General features: G+C 44.7%; 1 protein-coding gene and 1 non-coding gene across 4 annotated transcripts in view; both read right to left on the bottom strand.

Moving 5' to 3' along the window:
• LOC124598993 overlaps positions 1–15,322 on the bottom strand; it is a 48,397-nt gene extending 33,075 nt beyond the window's left edge. Inside the window, exon 1 of one of the 3 annotated variants that reach the window (XM_047136039.1) lies at positions 15,191–15,322. The gene's annotated coding sequence lies outside the window, so the exon portion shown is untranslated. The remainder of the gene's footprint in view (positions 1–15,190) is intronic. The other 2 variants (XM_047136041.1, XM_047136042.1) reach the window with 2 other exon arrangements.
• Positions 7,638–7,721, bottom strand: Trnas-gga. The gene is given in 2 exon segments: positions 7,638–7,672; positions 7,682–7,721. It is a non-coding gene; the product is annotated as a tRNA-Ser (tRNA).
• Positions 15,323–17,975: the final 2,653 nt, after the last annotated feature.

Raw genomic sequence — 17,975 nt, 5'->3', positions numbered from 1 at the left:
GATTGAATGTGCCAGAGGTTGTACAGCACGACAGGTCTTCAAGAGGTGTGCGGGGAATCGGCATTGCCGCACAGAACCTTCAACAAAGGTCGGAAAACTGTGACAGACATGCATCAGGCAGGTCGTCCTAGAGTCTCTGAAGAAGAAGTGCATACTGTTGCTGCGTTAGTGGTCAGTGATCGCCCACGAAACCGAATTAGCTAATACGACTGTACTTCGCATCCTGAAAGGACGCCTGGATGGGTTCCGCATGGCTAGACGGAAATGCAGAAATGGATGCGTTACGACGCTGCTCCGACTGACCTGGAGCGCTATCAGCGCGAAGGCCTTATCGTAACGCTGGATGAGATATGGGCGACATCGTACGAGCCAAAACTGAAGCACCAATCCAAGGAATGGCGTCATTATGGGTCGCCGCGAAAGTCGAAAGTGAGTCAGAGCCCCACTATAGTGAAAGTTATGGTGATTCTCGTGTACGACTGTGATGGTGTTAACCTAACGCATTACGTCGCTCCACGGCAGACCGTCAGTGCACAGTATTACTGTTCGTAGTCCACCCCCGGTAGCTGAGTGGTCAGCGCGACAGAATGTCAATCCAAAGGGCCCGTGTTAGTTTGCCGGCTGGGTCGGAGATTTTCTCCGCTCAGGGATTGGGTGTTGTGTTGTTCTAATCATCATCACTTCATCCCCATCGACGCGCAAGTCGCCGAAGTAGCGTCAAATCGTAAGACTTGCACCCGGCGAACGGTCTACCTGACGGGAGGCCCTAGTCACACGGCATTTTTTTTATTACTTTTCGTTTTTGGAGCATCACCTGCGAGCGGCTTTGCGAAAGAAGCGGCGACACTTTCTGCGCATACAGCGCCAGCTGTGGCTGCTCTGTTCCGTCGATGGGACTGGGAAGTGCTGTACTACCCACCATAGTTCCCGGACTTAAGTCCTTGCGATTCTGATTCGATTCCGAAGATGAAGGAACCACTTCGTGGCATTCGCTTCAGAATTGTTCCAGAGTTTCGACTGGCAGTAGACCGCTCCATTAGCACCATCAACAGAACGGTGTACTATGCCTTCCGCATCGCTGGCAACGGGTTCTACACAACGCTGGTGACTGCTTTGAATGACAGTTACATGTGCAAACAGGTAACTCTGTTGTATCGGTGTGAATAAAAAGTTGCCACTATTTAAGTTTTAACCCTCGTATTATAACATTTGAATATGCACTTGAGAATGGCTACTAAGCCGAAATCATGGATGTAAAAAGTAAATGAGCAATTAACAGTCAAACGATGGAAATTTCTTTCAAAAACTTCTACATGACTGTAGTCCCCAACGAAGGAAAGATCGCTAACGGAACTGGCTGGTAAACAGGAGATCCTGGGTTCGAATACCGGTCCGGCAAACATTTTCACTGGTTAGCGCTGATTTTGCATACAGTCCCGATGCAACTGACATCAAGAGTTGCTTCCCTTCCCTGTCTTTTCTCTCTCCTCTCCCTCCAATTTACATAATACATTCTTTTATTGTTCATTAAAGATAATTCTTTCACAGTTGTCTCTGGCACTCAGTTAAATAAGCTATGCATCTAAATTTTGGTTAGCAAATCTTTTTATGTCAGTTTTCTGCGACGATACTGAATAACTTTAATTGAAATAAAATAAGTAGTCATAAGTAGTACCAGTTGCCTGAAAACATTTTGAAAGTGTTACGGAACACAACAGAGTAAGTTTCATTTAGAATTAGCCATCTTCTGTTTTTCTTGCTACAGTTTGATTGAAGCATTACAGTAAAGTTTATCTCATTCTGGATTGAAACGTTTATCACCGATACAAAAGGTACGTGATCGGCTATGTATTGTCATTCGGATTTTAAGATGATTATGTACCTGGGAGCCATTATGCAGATCTACTTTACGAGGTAAACCACAGTGAACTACGCTGAGATTCAGTCAGTGCGTTTTCTTCAGAAATGAATGGTTCGCTTTAAAAAAGAAGCAAAGTTGATGTACTTGTGTCGTTGGTGAAAACAGATCACAAAAAAAAAATGTTCAAATGTGTTTGAAATCGTATGGGACTTAACTTCTAAGGTCATCAGTCCCTAAGCTTACACACTACTTAACTTAAATTATCCTAAGGACAAACGCACACCCCCATGTCCGCGGGAGGACTCGAACCTCCGCCGAAACCAGCCGCACAGACAGATCAAAAATATCCTGAAACTGTCAAAAAGATGTTTTGAATGAAAGTGCCCCATCCATTATGACAACATTTCTTGGCTTCTTGTGACAATATTCTGTAAATATGCACCATAATATTCCCCACTCTATTCTGAAAATATACACCAGCCGTCAACCTGGTTCAAATGGCTCTGAGCACTATGGGACTCAACTGCTGAGGTCATTAGTCCCCTAGAACTTAGAACTAGTTAAACCTAACTAACCTAAGGACATCACAAACGTCCATGCCCGAGGCAGGATTCGAACCTGCGACCGTAGCGGTCTGGCGGTTCCAGACTGCAGCACCTTTAACCGCACGGCCACTTCGGCCGGCCTGGGCTTTAGAAGATCCAGCAGAGAAGACTGTGCAGTTCTAAGGAAATTACGCGTAAGTCCTAAGGACGCAAGAGGGCAAGTAGCCTTGCACCCATGTAGGATTGCGAATCACGTTGTGACTTCTTCAAGAACCCCACGGGACAAAGCACACACAACAAAAAGCACACGCTACCCATATCAAACATGAATTCACTACTCTGAAGACATCTAGGCCTGACCAGACCGTATTTTCGTAGCCATTTAGTGTCGAGGAAATAACAATGACCCTCCAAGAAGTTAAAGCGGAAGAGGCACGAAGATCTAGTAGAATTCATCCGAGTTCCTCCCAATAACCATTCTGAGCTCAATATCAAGCTTCTTGAAAGAGCCACCTAAAAAAGAATACCGGCTATAATACATGAGAAAATTCCGATTGAAGGAGATAGTTTTCGCCCAGAAAGAAGCTGTACAGACCAGATAATGTCACTTACGACGTACATAGGAGCAGGTTTCAAAAGACTTTAGAGAAGTTAACTCCATTTATATTATGGAGACGTGGTCTTCTCTACAAATTGATTCATACAATCCCTCGAAGATAAAGTGTCCAACTTATTAATAGGATGCTTGCAAGAAGGTCATTATAGGTCATACTGAGCAATAGGATAAACTCTTCAAAGATGCTAAATGATGGAATTTTTCAGGGGTTTTTCTCAGGGATTTGTCCTCGCTCCGCTCTTGTTTAATTTGTACATCTACGATGTACCTAAAACTAAATCTCGTAAGTTTTGTGAGTAACCTGTTTGTTTGTTGGCAGCGCTATAGGCTGTATTAATAACGCTGACAGCGCTCTGCGCCCTCGGCAAGAGACTCTGTGGTTGGATGGGCTAGCTGTTAGCGAGTGGACATGTTTTTTCTTAGTGGAGACTCTGTGTTGGTCGGACATGTGTTGTAAAGTGAGACGCAAGGGATTGTAAAATGAGGATGGATGTTGTTAGCAATGTTTAGGGGGTGGAATTATTGACAACTATATAATTTTTGGAACTGGCTGTCACATGAATAAGGTAAAATTTTCTAAATACGTTGTTTGCTCTTCAACAAAATCTTTCTTTTGCTAACCATATGTCTACATCTATACTCCGCGAGCCACCTTACGGTGTGTGGCGGAGGGTACTTATTGTACCACTATCTGATCCCCCCTTCCCTGTTCCATTCACGAATTGTGCGTGGGAAGAACGACTGCTTGTAAGTCTCCGTATTTGCTCTAATTTCTCGGATCTTTTCGTTGTGATCATTACGCGAGATATATGTGGGCGGTAGTAATATGTTGCCCATCTCTTCCCGGAATGTGTTCTCTCGTAATTTGGATAATAAACCTCTCCGTATTGCGTAACGCCTTTCTTGAAGTGTCCGCCACTGGAGCTTGTTCAGCATCTCCGTAACGCTCTCGCGCTGACTAAATGTCCCCATGACGAATCGCGCTGCTTTTCGCTGGATCATGTCTATCTCTTCTATTAATCCAACCTGGTAAGGGTCCCATACTGATGAGCAATACTCGAGAATCGGACGAACCAGCGTTTTGTAAGCTACTTCTTTCGTCGATGAGTCACATTTTCTTAGAATTCTTCCTATGAATCTCAACCTGGCGCCTGCTTTTCCCACTATTTGTTTTATGTGATCATTCCACTTCAGATCGCTCCGGATAGTAACTCCTAAGTATTTTACGGTCGTTACCGCTTCCAATGATTTACCACCTATGGCATAATCGTACTGGAATGGATTTCTGCCCCTATGTATGCGCATTATATTACATTTATCTACGTTTAGGGAAAGCTGCCAGCTGTCGCACCATGCATTAATCCTCTGCAGGTCCTCCTGGAGTACGTACGAGTCTTCTGATGTTGCTACTTTCTTGTAGACAACCGTGTCATCTGCAAATAGCCTCACGGAGCTACCGATGTTGTCAACTAAGTCATTTATGTATATTGTAAACAATAAAGGTCCTATCACGCTTCCCTGCGGTACTCCCGAAATTACCTCTACATCTGCAGATTTTGAACCGTTAAGAATGACATGTTGTGTTCTTTCTTCTAGGAAATCCTGAATCCAATCACAAACCTGGTCCGATATTCCGTAAGCTCGTATTTTTTTCACTAAACGTAAGTGCGGAACCGTATCAAATGCCTTCCTGAAGTCCAGGAATACGGCATCAATCTGCTCGCCAGTGTCTACGGCACTGTGAATTTCTTGGGCAAATAGGGCGAGCTGAGTTTCACATGATCTCTGTTTGCGGAATCCATGTTGGTTATGATGAAGGAGATTTGTATTATCTAAGAACGTCATAATACGAGAACACAAAACATGTTCCATTATTCTACAACAGATTGACGTAAGCGAAATAGGCCTATAACTATTCGCATCTGATTTATGACCCTTCTTGAAAATGGGAACGACCTGCGCTTTCTTCCAGTCGCTAGGTACTTTACGTTCTTCCAGCGATCTACGATAAATTGCTGATAGAAAGGGGGCAAGTTCTTTAGCATAATCACTGTAGAATCTTAAGCGTATCTCGTCTGGTCCGGATGCTTTTCCGCTACTAAGTGATAGCAGTTGTTTTTCAATTCCGATATCGTTTATTTCAATATTTTCCATTTTGGCGTCCGTGCGACGGCTGAAGTCAGGGACCGTGTTACGATTTTCCGCAGTGAAACAGTTTCGGAACACTGAATTCAGTATTTCTGCCTTTCTTCGGTCGTCCTCTGTTTCGGTGCCATCGTGGTCAACGAGTGACTGAATAGGGGATTTAGATCCGCTTACCGATTTTACATATGACCAAAACTTTTTAGGGTTCTTGTTTAGATTGTTTGCCAATGTTTTATGTTCGAATTCGTTGAATGCTTCTCTCATTGCTCTCTTTACGCTCTTTTTCGCTTCGTTCAGCTTTTCCTTATCAGCTATGATTCGACTACTCTTAAACCTATGATGAAGCTTTCTTTGTTTCCGTAGTACCTTTCGTACATGATTGTTATACCACGGTGGATCTTTCCCCTCGCTTTGGACCTTAGTCGGTACGAACTTATCTAAGGCGTACTGGACGATGTTTCTGAATTTTTTCCATTTTTGTTCCACATCTTCTTCCTCAGAAATGAACGTTTGATGGTGGTCACTCAGATATTCTGCGATTTGTGCCCTATCACTCTTGTTAAGCAAATATATTTTCCTTCCTTTCTTGGCATTTCTTATTACACTTGTAGTCATTGATGCAACCACTGACTTATGATCACTGATACCCTCTTCTACATTCACGGAGTCGAAAAGTTCCGGTCTATTTGTTGCTATGAGGTCTAAAACGTTAGCTTCACGAGTTGGTTCTCTAACTGTCTGCTCGAAGTAATTCTCGGACAAGGCAGTCAGGATAATGTCACAAGAGTCTCTGTCCCTGGCTCCAGTTCTGATTGTGTGACTATCCCATTCTATACCTGATAGATTGAAGTCTCCCCCTATTACAATAGTATGATCACGAAACTTCTTCACGACGTTCTGCAGGTTCACTCTGAGGCGCTCAACTACTACGGTTGCTGATGCAGGTGGTCTATAGAAGCATCCGACTATCATATCTGACCCACCTTTGATACTTAACTTAACCCAGATTATATGCCTCCTAGTAGTTAGAGTGTATAGTAGTTACAATCTTTTTATTTAGCTAGATGTAGTAGCTGCTTTCTGTAATTGCTGTAGTTCGTGTTACAAACATATTCTGAGAGGTAAGTGACTTATAAAAAAAATGGTGTTCGCGACTGAAATGAGTTTAGGCAATTAACAGAGTGGGAGATGTTTCATATATCTTTAATTCCATATTTTTTGGATTTTGATTATTGTTAGTATTTCTTGCAATTCAGGGTCATTCTTTTGTGTTAATTCCTGGATGTCATGTTCTCACTGTATAGCAGTCAGACTGCATTGGGCTTGTATATTGTAGGTAATTACATGAATAGGTTAGGCTTGAGTTGAGTTTGTCATGGAAAATTCTCTAGGTCAGTGTTTAAATGATAAAAATAAGTGACTGGGCCTGATAGTGGAACATCGAAATTTTGAAGAAACGGAAGCCATCTTAACATTTGATCTGGCGATAATGGTAAGATGTTTTCGGAGATGGAGAATGAAGCCAAACTCCACTAAGAAACAGAGAGACTTCGTTTCATTTGTGCAATAGAGTGGCGAACTTACAGCTCTAGATTTAGTTTGGCGACAGGCAACTTCACCACAATCAGCACCCAAAACATCTAGGGGTTACATTGGACGTGACACTGTCCTACATGAAGCATGTGAGAAAACCCGTTGCGAAGATACGAACTGGGAACATTATCCTACACAAGCCATGGGGAACAACCTCACTCCCCTAACGAAACTCTGCGTACTTCAGTACTTAGTTAGTCTACTCTGCTGCGAAATGTGGTGCTCCTGTAAGGCTCAATAGCGCATACACACAAACTCTCTACGCTGGAATGAACAACACAAAGGGAATTATGGGCGGAACACTAACAAGAGGAAGGCCACAACGTTGGGATAGTGGGATCGCTCATTTACGTCAAACTTTGTATACCTTTAGTAGGACATTAAAATAACGTAATGTGCAAGTACACACATCATCAAAAGTTTTGCATCACATCGGTTCCGAGTGTTCCGGAACCTGTACAGAAAGTTGGAATAGAGATCAACATAAACATCATTTCTGCCCTTTTTTTTTTGCTCATGAAAACCATACACTGCATGTTGTACCGCCATACAGCGAGACCTTCAGAGGTGGTGGTCCAGACTACTATACAAACCGGTAAATCTAATACCCAGTAGCACTTCCTCTTGCATTGATGCATGCCTGTATTCGCCGCTCATACCAGTTCATCAAGGTACTGTTGGTCCAGATTGTCCCACTCCTAAACTACGATTCGGCGGAGATCCCTCAGAGTGTTTGGTGGGTCACGTCGTCCATAAACAGTCCTTTTCAATATAAAAATGGCTCTGAGCACTATGGGACTCAACTGCTGTGGTCGTAAGTCCCCTAGAACTTAGAACTACTTAAATCTAACTAACCTAAGGACATCACACACATCCATGCCCGAGGCAGGATTCGAACCTGCGACCGCAGTGGTCGTGCGGTTCCAGACTGTAGCGCCTTTAACCGCTCGGCCACTCCGGCCGGCCCTTTTCAATATATCCCAGGCATATTCGATAGGGTTCAATGTCTGGATAACATGCTGGCCACTCTAGTCCAGCGATGTTGTCATGCTGAAGATAGTCATTCACAAGATGTGCACGATGGTGGCGCGAATTGTCGTCAATGAAGACGATTGCCTCGCCAATATGTTGCCGATATGGTTGCACTATCGGTTGGAGGATGGCATTCATGTATCGTACAGCCGTTATGGCGCCTTCCATGACCACAAGCGGCGTACGTCGGCCCCACATAATGTCACCCCAAAACAGCAGGGAACCTCCATCTTGCTCCACTCTCTGGACAGTGTGTCTAAGGCGTTCAGCCTGACTGCGTTGCCTGCAAACACGTCTCCACGATTGTGTGGTCGAAGGCACATATGCCACTCATCGGTGAAGAGAACGTTAGTGATCCATTCGGCAAGTTGTTCGGCCAATCTGTACCGCGCTGCATGGTTTCGTGCTTGCAAAGATGGACCTCGCCATGGACGTCAGGAGTGAAGTTGCGCATCATGCAGCCTATTGCGCAGTTTGAGTGTTAACACGACGTCATGTGGCTGCACAAAAAACATTGTTGAACTTGGTGACGTTGCTGTCAGGTAGGGAGATAGTATGATTGTGGTTCGATGAACCCTCTGCCAAGCACTTAAATGTGAATTGCAGAGCAATCATGTAGGGTTAGATGTAGATGTTGTGACTGGTAGCGGATATTTTTCTTATCATATTTCTGTTGTGATTGTAGAAAAGAAAAAAATTCTGAACGAGAACGATTAAAGCGAGCATCGAACAGCCAGCAAGCAGTGTAAGCAGCTCCAGCACGGTGAGCTGTATCCGCGTTCTTCACCGGACCGCGGCTGCGGGCTGCCGCCACGTGTGAGACGCAGATGAGCGCGACCGTGGTAAGCCCGCGGCCTCGCGCCCAAGGCCGCCACTGCAGCGCCGCTCCGCGGCTCCCAGCGTCCGGTAGAGGTGCCCCAACGAAACCGCACACAGCACTGCGCGGCGCAGCGGTGGCCCGGCTAACAGCCTTGCGTGTACTCACCTGGTCTGAAGAGCAGCAACAGCTCCTCATGTCTTACCGAGCAAACAGACTGATACAGCTGCCCCTACCGTGTCGTTTATGCAAACCGCAATGTTATATCTCGTATCAAAAAAACTACGCGCGATATTTTCATACTCTCTGCTCGCTTTGCGCTAGCTATTAGTCCTACAGGAGAAATGAAAAGGATATTTTTGTAGGAAATTTAAAGTAGTTCAATTTTGTACTGTCATACATTTTCGCTGGAGGCTGTAGTTTTCCAGTTATACGACAAAAACGAACAAAAGTGACCTTTAAATGCACGCCCCGCTCCCACACTTAGTTCCCACCGGTCAGGATAACTAGTATACTGTTGATGGCTGTCGCTCCTACCAACGGCCGCTGTGGCCGAGCGGTTCTAGGCGCTTCAGTCCAGAACCGCGCTGCTGCTACGATCGGAGGTTCGAATCCTGCCTCGGGCATGGATGTGTGTGATGTACTTAGGTTAGGTTTAAGTAGTTCTAAGTCTAGGGGATTGATGACCTCAGATGTTAAGTCCCAGTTAAGTCCCATAGTGCTCAGACTCATTTCAACCATTTTCTCACTTCTACCACTGTGCAAAAAATTACGGCTGCAGGAATTTTGAAAGTGCTGTACTTGTAATGGTTACCTTTGGATCGAATTGTCAACGTCGCTAGGTTTAGCGTTACGGTAACAAAAGTCGTTTCCTTTTATTACCATCGTAGCCACATTTAAATTAATAATGTCAACGAAGTAGGTGACTATGCTGGTGCCGTACAATTCCAATCAATTGAGACCAGAAAAGGCCGAATCGTCTAGTGGGAAAAATTGGTACTTTGGTATGACGGAATGTCACGAACAACATACTACAAATGCTAACTGTTGAGGGATGAATGTGGGGATGTAGGTGCTTTTAAAGGTCACTTTTTTCTTGAATCACTTGAAAACTATGGTCTCTAACAAAAACGCATCCCAGTGCAAATGTTAACTACATTAAATTTCCCACGGAAAGGTCTTGTTCATTTCTCGTATGCAACTAAGAGTTTTCACGTAGCGAGCGAGGGAATATGAAAATCTCGCGCTCTGTTTTTGGAGGCCAGATATAACATTGCAGGTTGCGTAAAACGACATCGGTAGGGATAGCTGAATTACTCTGTATATTCGCACTACAAATAACGGCCGTTGGTGATCTCAGTACTTAAAATACTGTGAGGAAAGTGGCAGCGGAAGTATACTTCTTGCATTTGGTATTATACTGAATCCGTACCAGACACGACTAGCGAAACTGCATAAGCAAAATACCTCAAAGAGAAAGAAGTAATATCAGGATGATGACGATAGCAATGAATCCTATCCTCGGTGCACGGTGAGTTGCAGGGGGTTGGGGAGGGGGGGGGGGGAGTAGAAACAGCTGTAACCTCACTGCATAAACCGTTTTGGTATTCATCAGCAGTAGCCACGAGAAACTTAAACGATGATAGCCAGTCGGGGACTTAAATCTTGTCCCTTCCGAATCGAAATAGGGAGTTTTAAGCCTAGATTCCTAAACCCTCGTAAAATTTACCATCACATTTGAGTATAAAATAGGAACTTTTCTACTTAACCTGGTATGTAACATAAAATTGGAGATTTAATAATTGTATGTAAGTAACGCATAGCCTGTAAATTATGTCTTCCTTTGAATAAAACGTCGAGTAGTAATATTTACTGCTTCTCAGTAGCAGTGTAACATTTCCCCCCTTTTGGAGTTCTAGAGTTAATGAGAGCGCCGCCTCGCTTATTATATCCAAATAAACAATGGTTCAAATGGTTCTGAGCACTATGGGACTTAACATCTGAGGTCATCAGTCCCCTAGAACTTAGAACTACTTAAACCTAACTAACCTAAGGACATCACACTTCCATGCCCGAGGCAGGATTCGAACCTGCGACCGTAGCGGTCGCGCGGTTCCGGACTGAAGCGCCTACAACCGCTCGGCCACACCGGCTGGAAAATATACAATGGTAATACATAATAGCTCAAGGTGTGGTTACTGTAAGTTAAAAGTGAAAGGGAATACAATGGAGAATACAGTTTGGTTTGGAATAGTATATGTGTCAGCAATGTATCCATATATGCAGCCATCACCACTTCACGTTCGGACAGGAAGGATGTTCATTCTGATCCACCGTTTCAGGTAACACAACGAAGCAATTTAGAAAAACCACCTAAAGCAACGAGTATCTTGACAGCTATACTGAATATGTTATTTATGACAAGTTAATGTAGCGCAATCGACGGAGCATCACGTAATTTTTTTTTATAATTTTGACCTAGTGGTTCTGAGCACTATGGGACTTAACATCTTAGGTCATCAGTCCCCTAGAACTTAGACCTACTTAAACCTAACTAACCTAAGGACATAACACACATCCATTCCCGAGGCAGGATTCGAACCTGCGACCGTAGCAGCCCCGCGGTTCCAGACTGCAGCGCTAGAACCGCACGGCCACCGCGGCCGGCTACGTCTCTAGTCTAATACATTAGTCAATTACAAGAATATGCCAATTATTAATCTTGATAAAGGTGGTGAACACTTATAAAGTATCATTACTAATGCGGCTGATCCCGGCGGAGGTTCGAGTCCTCCCTCGGGCATGGGTGTGTGTGTTTGTCTTTAGGATAATTTAGGTTAAGTAGTGCGTAAGCTTAGGGACTGATGACCTTAGCAGTTAAGTCCCATAAGATTTCACACACATTTGAACATTTTTATCATTACTATTTGTAAATGTTTTTGTTGTTGTTTCTGTGGTCGCCTTCATTTCGCAAACTGTTTGGATGCAGTTGCTTATGCAGTTTATCCTGCACCTGTGCACATATACTGCAGCCTACATCGACTTGAACCTATATGGCGGGCAGGGGTGGCCGAGCGGTTCTAGGCGCTACAGTCCGGAACCGCGCGACCGTTACGGTCGCAGGTTCGAATCCTACCTCGGACATGGATGTGTGTGATATCCTTAGGTTAGTTAGGTTTAAGTAGTTCTAAGTTCTAGGGGACTGTTGACCTCAGAAGTTAAGTCCCATAGTGCTCAGAGCCATTTGAACCATTTTTTTGAACCTATATGCTGTGCTCAAGCCTTGTTCCTTCCCTTCAGTTTGTACCATTGAAATTTCCCTCAAATACTAAATTAACTATTCCTTGAAGGTTCAGAATGTATTCTATTATCCTATTACTTATTTTAACTAACTTGTGTCAAAAAGCTGTTTTCTCTTCGATTCGATTTAGCACCTCTTCATTAGTCGATGCAGACCACTAACACCCAGCGTTATTCTGTAATACTGCATTTCTAAATCTTCCATTCTCTTCTTGTTTACAGCGTTTACTGCCCATATTTTACTTCCATACAAGGCTGCACTTCAGACAAATACTTCCAGAAACGAGATTCTAATAAGCCAATTTATATTCGTTGTTAAGAGATGAGTCTTTTACTGAAATGATTTTATATCTATGCACACCTCAGCTTTTATCCTCTATAAATCAACGGTCATCAGTTACTTTTCTGCAAAATAGCAAAATTCGTCTACTATTTTTAGTGCGTAATATCCTAATTTGATGGCCTCAGCAGCGACTGATTAAATGGGGTTCTATTATCTTTGTATCATTTTTGTTGACGTACTTCTTATAATCTCTATCGTGAAAGTGGTCAAAAATTCATATTTCAATGTTAAAGTCACGCTACCATCACATAACATTAAACATCAACGGAAAAAAGTCACAACACCAGCAAAGAGTTGTGCGACATAAACAAAAGTAGGTAGCCGTGTTTCTACATCTGAAAGATGCTGACTATTTAAAATAAATGGGTCTGGGCACTAAGGGACTTAACATCTGAGGTCATCAGTCCCCTAGAACTTAGAACTACTTAAACCTAACTAACCTAAGGACAAAAAAATGGTTCAAATGGCTCTGAGCACTATGGGACTCAACTGCTGAGGTCATTAGTCCCCTAGAACTTAGAACTAGTTAAACCTAACTAACCTAAGGACAGCACAAACATCCATGCCCGAGGCAGGATTCGAACCTGCGACCGTAGCGGTCGTGCGGTTCCAGACTGAAGAGCCTAGAACCGCTCGGCCACACCGGCCGGCTGACTATTAAAATTTCGCGCGAGTCGCATAAGAGTATTGCTAACAGCGCAACTATGAAAGATGCAAATCAGGTTTGCTTTAAATAGATGATGTAACTGTCGTGAGCGTTAATTATCTTTGAGATTGGAGGTGGCGAGTTGACGTCAGTCAAGTTTATAATTGTCTTTGAGACTGGAAGTGCTAAGTTGATGTCGTCAAAATTGCCTGTAAGTCGACAAAAACGCCATTATCAAGGGCTCACTCACTTTGAACGATGTCTTGCAGCAGGGCTAGGAGAAGCTGGATGCTTCGCCTGCGATACTGCAGTAAGGTTTAGCAGGAATGTAGCAATTGTACCTGGTTGCTGTCAGTGGTGGTCACGAGAATGTACAATCCCAAGAAGGCCGCATTTCGGACTGGTTGTGGGATCTATAGCAGCAATTTGAACATTAGTTGGCACCACAGTGACACAACAGACTGTCACTAACGGTTACTTCAAGCACAGCTCCGACTCATACGCCGTTTAGCGTGCATTCCACTGACCCCAAACCACCGTCATTTGGTCTACAGTAGTGTCACGTGACACCTCATTGGAGGGCACGGTAGATGTCTGTAGTAATTCCTGATGAAAGCTGTTTCTGCCTCGGTGGCAGCGATGGCCGTTTGTTGGTTAGAAGGAGGCAAGTTGAGGGCCTGCGAGCAACCTGTCTTAATGCTAGAGCCAGTTGAAGATGATGTTTGGTTTGTGGGGCGCTCAACAGCGCGGTCATCAGCACCCGTACAAAGTCCCAATTGGTTCACAATCCAATTTTTTACACAGTCCAATCTAGTCACTGTGAGGAATAATGGTGACGATAATGATGAAATTATGAGAACAACACAACAACAGGAAGAGGAAATCCTCAACCCGGCCGGGAATGGAACTCAGGACCCCGTGACCAGTGCCAGCATCGCTAGCCACTAGACCACGAGCTGCGGACACTAGAAGCAGTGGGCCTATGCCTGCAGTTATGATCTGTGGTGCAATTTCGTGCCACAGCAGACCAGTGTCGTGGTTATCACTCTCATCCAGACTGCAAAGCTGTACGCCAAACTTGGGACCGGACTTTTTTTGCTGCCATTCATAAACAGCAATTTGAGGGGGTGTTTTCCAACAGGATAACGCTAGCCCACATACCGCTCTTCGAACCCAGCATGCTCTACAGAGCGTCGACATGTTGTCTTGAGGTACTCTGTCGCCAGATCTATGTCTAATCGAGTGCACATTGACGACAAATCCAGAGCCACCCACAACTAGCATTAACCATTCCTGTATTGACCGACAAAGTGCAACAGGCGTGGAAATTCATCCCAGAAACTGACATCCTACACTTGTACAACCAAATGCATTCAAGATTCTGACGGTTACACAGGTTATTAATGTAACCGCATTTCACATTTGTGTGGCTTATCTCCCGTTTACATCAAACTGTTCAAATGGTACAAATGGCTCTGAGCACTATGGGACTTAACATCTGAGGTCATCAGTCCCCTAGAACTTAGAACTACTTAAACCTAACTAACCTAAGGACATCACACACATCCATGCCCGAGGCAGGAATCGAGGCTGCGACCGTAGCGGTCGCGCGGTTCGAGACTGAAGCGCCTAGAACCGCTGAGCCACACTGGCCGGCCCTCAAACTGTGATCGTACAGTGTTAATCACTTTAATACTTTGTCTAGTTAAATGTTTTCCTGAAATTTCATTTGTCTAAGGTAATTATTTTTGCTTAATTTTTTCCTGAGTGTAGTTGCGCACTACAGATATATGAACTACAAATGTAAGTCTGTTAACCTAGCCGATGTTAGTAATTGCAAAATTGTTTCATGCGAGCTACAATGACTTGATTTTACACAATCACCTTCACGCTACTTGGAACAAAGCAACACCACTGCTAAAAACCGGAACATAAAAGAGGGCGGCGTAAACATAAAAACACAAGTCTTATTCGGAATATTCACACATCTTCTTAGTCACAATGTTATCAAGTGTACTGAACATCATATCACACCTGTCAGTTATAGTTTACTTAAAGGCTGTAATCCCAAGCCCCTCTGTATATGCTCGCTGTGTGCAAAACACACAGAGAAAAATGTAGTACAGGGCACGTCCTGTGCACTGTTGGAAACATGGGACGCGATATTGGGACCGGCTGGGAGAGGCATTTGGCGGGCCTTGATAGGCTGCCCAGCGATTACATCAGAGCGATCCAATTCGCGCACCGGACTGGCTTCATCGAAATGCCAGCGGCGGGATGCGTGCCACTCACCTCACCTCGCCTCGCCTCTGCTCAGCTGCAGCTCTGTCGCCGCCTCCACGAACACTGCTGGCCGCTGTGGCCTCGGCGCCTCCGTGGCCCCGCCTCCGATCACTGACGTAACGACCGCCGTCTGCCCTATCAGCAAGCTCGTTTGCGTTCCGCGCTCAACGGCAGTGTTGTTTGTGCGGAACTTCGCGCTTCCGCTATCGCGCACGTTGCGTAACTGATAAAAGCAGTGACTGGCAACGCCAAATGTCGACCAGCTGGTGTGTCAGATACTGTTTATCTGGGCTGCAATAATGCAACTTTGTAATTGTCTACCTGATATACTGCGCAGGCGTAATACCGTATGGGAAGGGCCCGATAAAGAGCTTATCCATTGGACTTCTGAGTGAGGAAACCTTTCCAACCACAAGAACTACCTTCGTGGGGCCCCTGACAGATTTGCGGAGCTGCTATATTACACAGCACCTTATGAAAAGTGCATCACGTCAAGAAGCACGGCCGGCCGGTGTGGCTGAGCGGTTCTAGGCGCTTCAGACTGGAACCGCGCGACTGCTACGGTCGCAGGTTCGAATCCTGCCTCGGGCATGGATGTGTGTGATATGGTCTTCAGTTATATTCATTCATTTATGTTTCCTCATTATACCCATTCACTAGATCTCCACCTCATACATTTGTTGTGCCTTGGAATGCTGTACAGAGCTTTAAGGATCCATTATACCGGCGGGAAGTGTTAGCATACCTGCAAAGACTATTTAGATTTCGAACTCATGATGGCATATGCCACCTGGTGTGTAGTACATGTACTGGTAATGGTTTCAACGTCGTCCGCCAACAGGTACTGAGCTGGCATAGCTACCAGAGCGCCATCTCTATCTACCCTTTAACAGAGAATCCTCACGGCCAGAAGGCTCAGTGTGGTGCAGATGTGTGAAGCAAGCAGTCAACCATCCCACGGCGACGAACTCGTGCTTCCTACAGCCTACTGTGGTCTTCCGATTGGTGGGAAGGTCCTTTCGGAGAGTTGCCACACAAGTCGGACGTGTTTCGCCAGTTGTTCAACAATGCTGGTATCGGCGATCATGTGAACGTTCTCTCAACCGTCGACTTGGTTTGGACGTCCACGCAGCACGGACGTCCGCCAGGATGTCGTGTTGTAAGGGCAGCAGTGGCAGATCGTACAGCCAACACAGCTATTGGTAGTCTCCAGGGCATTGGGTTGTGGTTGAATATTCTGTCGTGTGGAATATTGCAGAACACAGCCAAATAATTAGTAGTAGGTTCACTGTTGCATAGATGCCGTGGCAAACTTCCAGAACGGCTCTTAATCTGGACACATTTAGCTCTCGAGGAATCAGTTTACGTGCCGTGAGTAAAAGTAAAGATGTTATTATTGGCTTGGATCCACTATGTCGAACTAGCGAAGAAAGACAGCGAAAAAATGAGAGTGAACGCTTAGTGGACATTTTTCGTTGCAGCGATCTGCGACATCTAAATTTACTTTGCTAAGGTCCAGAAGCGTGATGGTTTGTTAGAATATAAGGCATACTGTATGTACTTATAAATAAACAGAGCAAATATCTGTAGAATCGTCCGAAATTTACCGATCGACAAGACGTACAGAAAATAAGGTGGCATAACTCTTGCTTTTGCTGGTGCGTCTCCTCGCCATGTAAAGTTATGATGCATTGGTCTTCTTGTCTGTTCACTCGTCGTGCACAGCAAGAAACTTGGAGTATAGTAAATACCTCCCCCTCCTTCCAACCCCCACCCACCCACCCTCGATGACAGTCTGGCCTCCATCTGTGTAAAGAAGAGGCAGGCAATATTTATTACATCAGGAACAGTGTACGGCAGAATATAAAAAGCCTTCTGTGCGTTCACCATCTGCGCGTGTAATGTTAGGAGGGGGCAGAAATATGATAGAGCACTGGCAGAGGCTCTCATACCTCTGACGTAATCGATAACGACATGTGGCGCTAAGAGCTGCTCGTGCTGATGCAGCTAAAACTTCTACAACTCGGCACTAGCTTCCATATACACTGATACTTTTACGACTGCTCTCTTCGAATTATGGCGGATTATTCCGATGGAAAGGAATGCTTACAGTCACTTGTAATCTTAAGAGCTATCTGCAAGCTTGTTGATAAAGTTAATTCACAGTGTATTTATACACCATGCACCTGGCTAAGTCTCAAGCTTTTGCGTTCTTCAAGACGTATCCAAAGACTACTTCTGCTTATTACCCGCAAATTTTCTAATGTTGGGAGAAGGAACCAATAAATAACACGTAACATTCTATATTTGTTTTCCGTGATGGCAATGCTACCAAAACTCTGATCAGCGTTTAATGTGTATTTCCAATTATTATAAAAACAAGCCATGCACCTACTCTTAGGCACAATGAACTACTGACCAAGCACTGCAGTAGTGGCATAGGTAACGTAAGGTGTAACATGTCATTCGTGGTTTCACATTTCCTATTCCATGGCAACGGCTGACCGATCCACTGAGGTAGCGCAGTATACGTGGCACTGCACTCGTATTCGGGAGGACCCGAGATCAAGTGCCGCCGCCACCCCTCCCCCCCCCCCCCCCCCCGCCCCCACCGCGGATTGACGTTTTCATGATTTCGATAAATAACTTCGAACTCGAATAATTCCTTTAACGACTCGTCTAGCAATTTACTCTTCGCTCCTTGTACAAACTGTACTAGTGTTCAATCTCTGTTGGTCCATTACGGCCAGGAGACATTGGCTGGTACGTACTTTTCAATTCAATAAAAATTACC

Source organism: Schistocerca americana, chromosome 1 (genome assembly GCF_021461395.2).
Source record: "Schistocerca americana isolate TAMUIC-IGC-003095 chromosome 1, iqSchAmer2.1, whole genome shotgun sequence".
Classification (NCBI taxonomy): Eukaryota; Metazoa; Arthropoda; class Insecta; order Orthoptera; family Acrididae; genus Schistocerca; species Schistocerca americana.
Note: the sequence above shows the minus strand (reverse complement) of the source record. Positions and strands in the feature narration are given on the sequence as shown.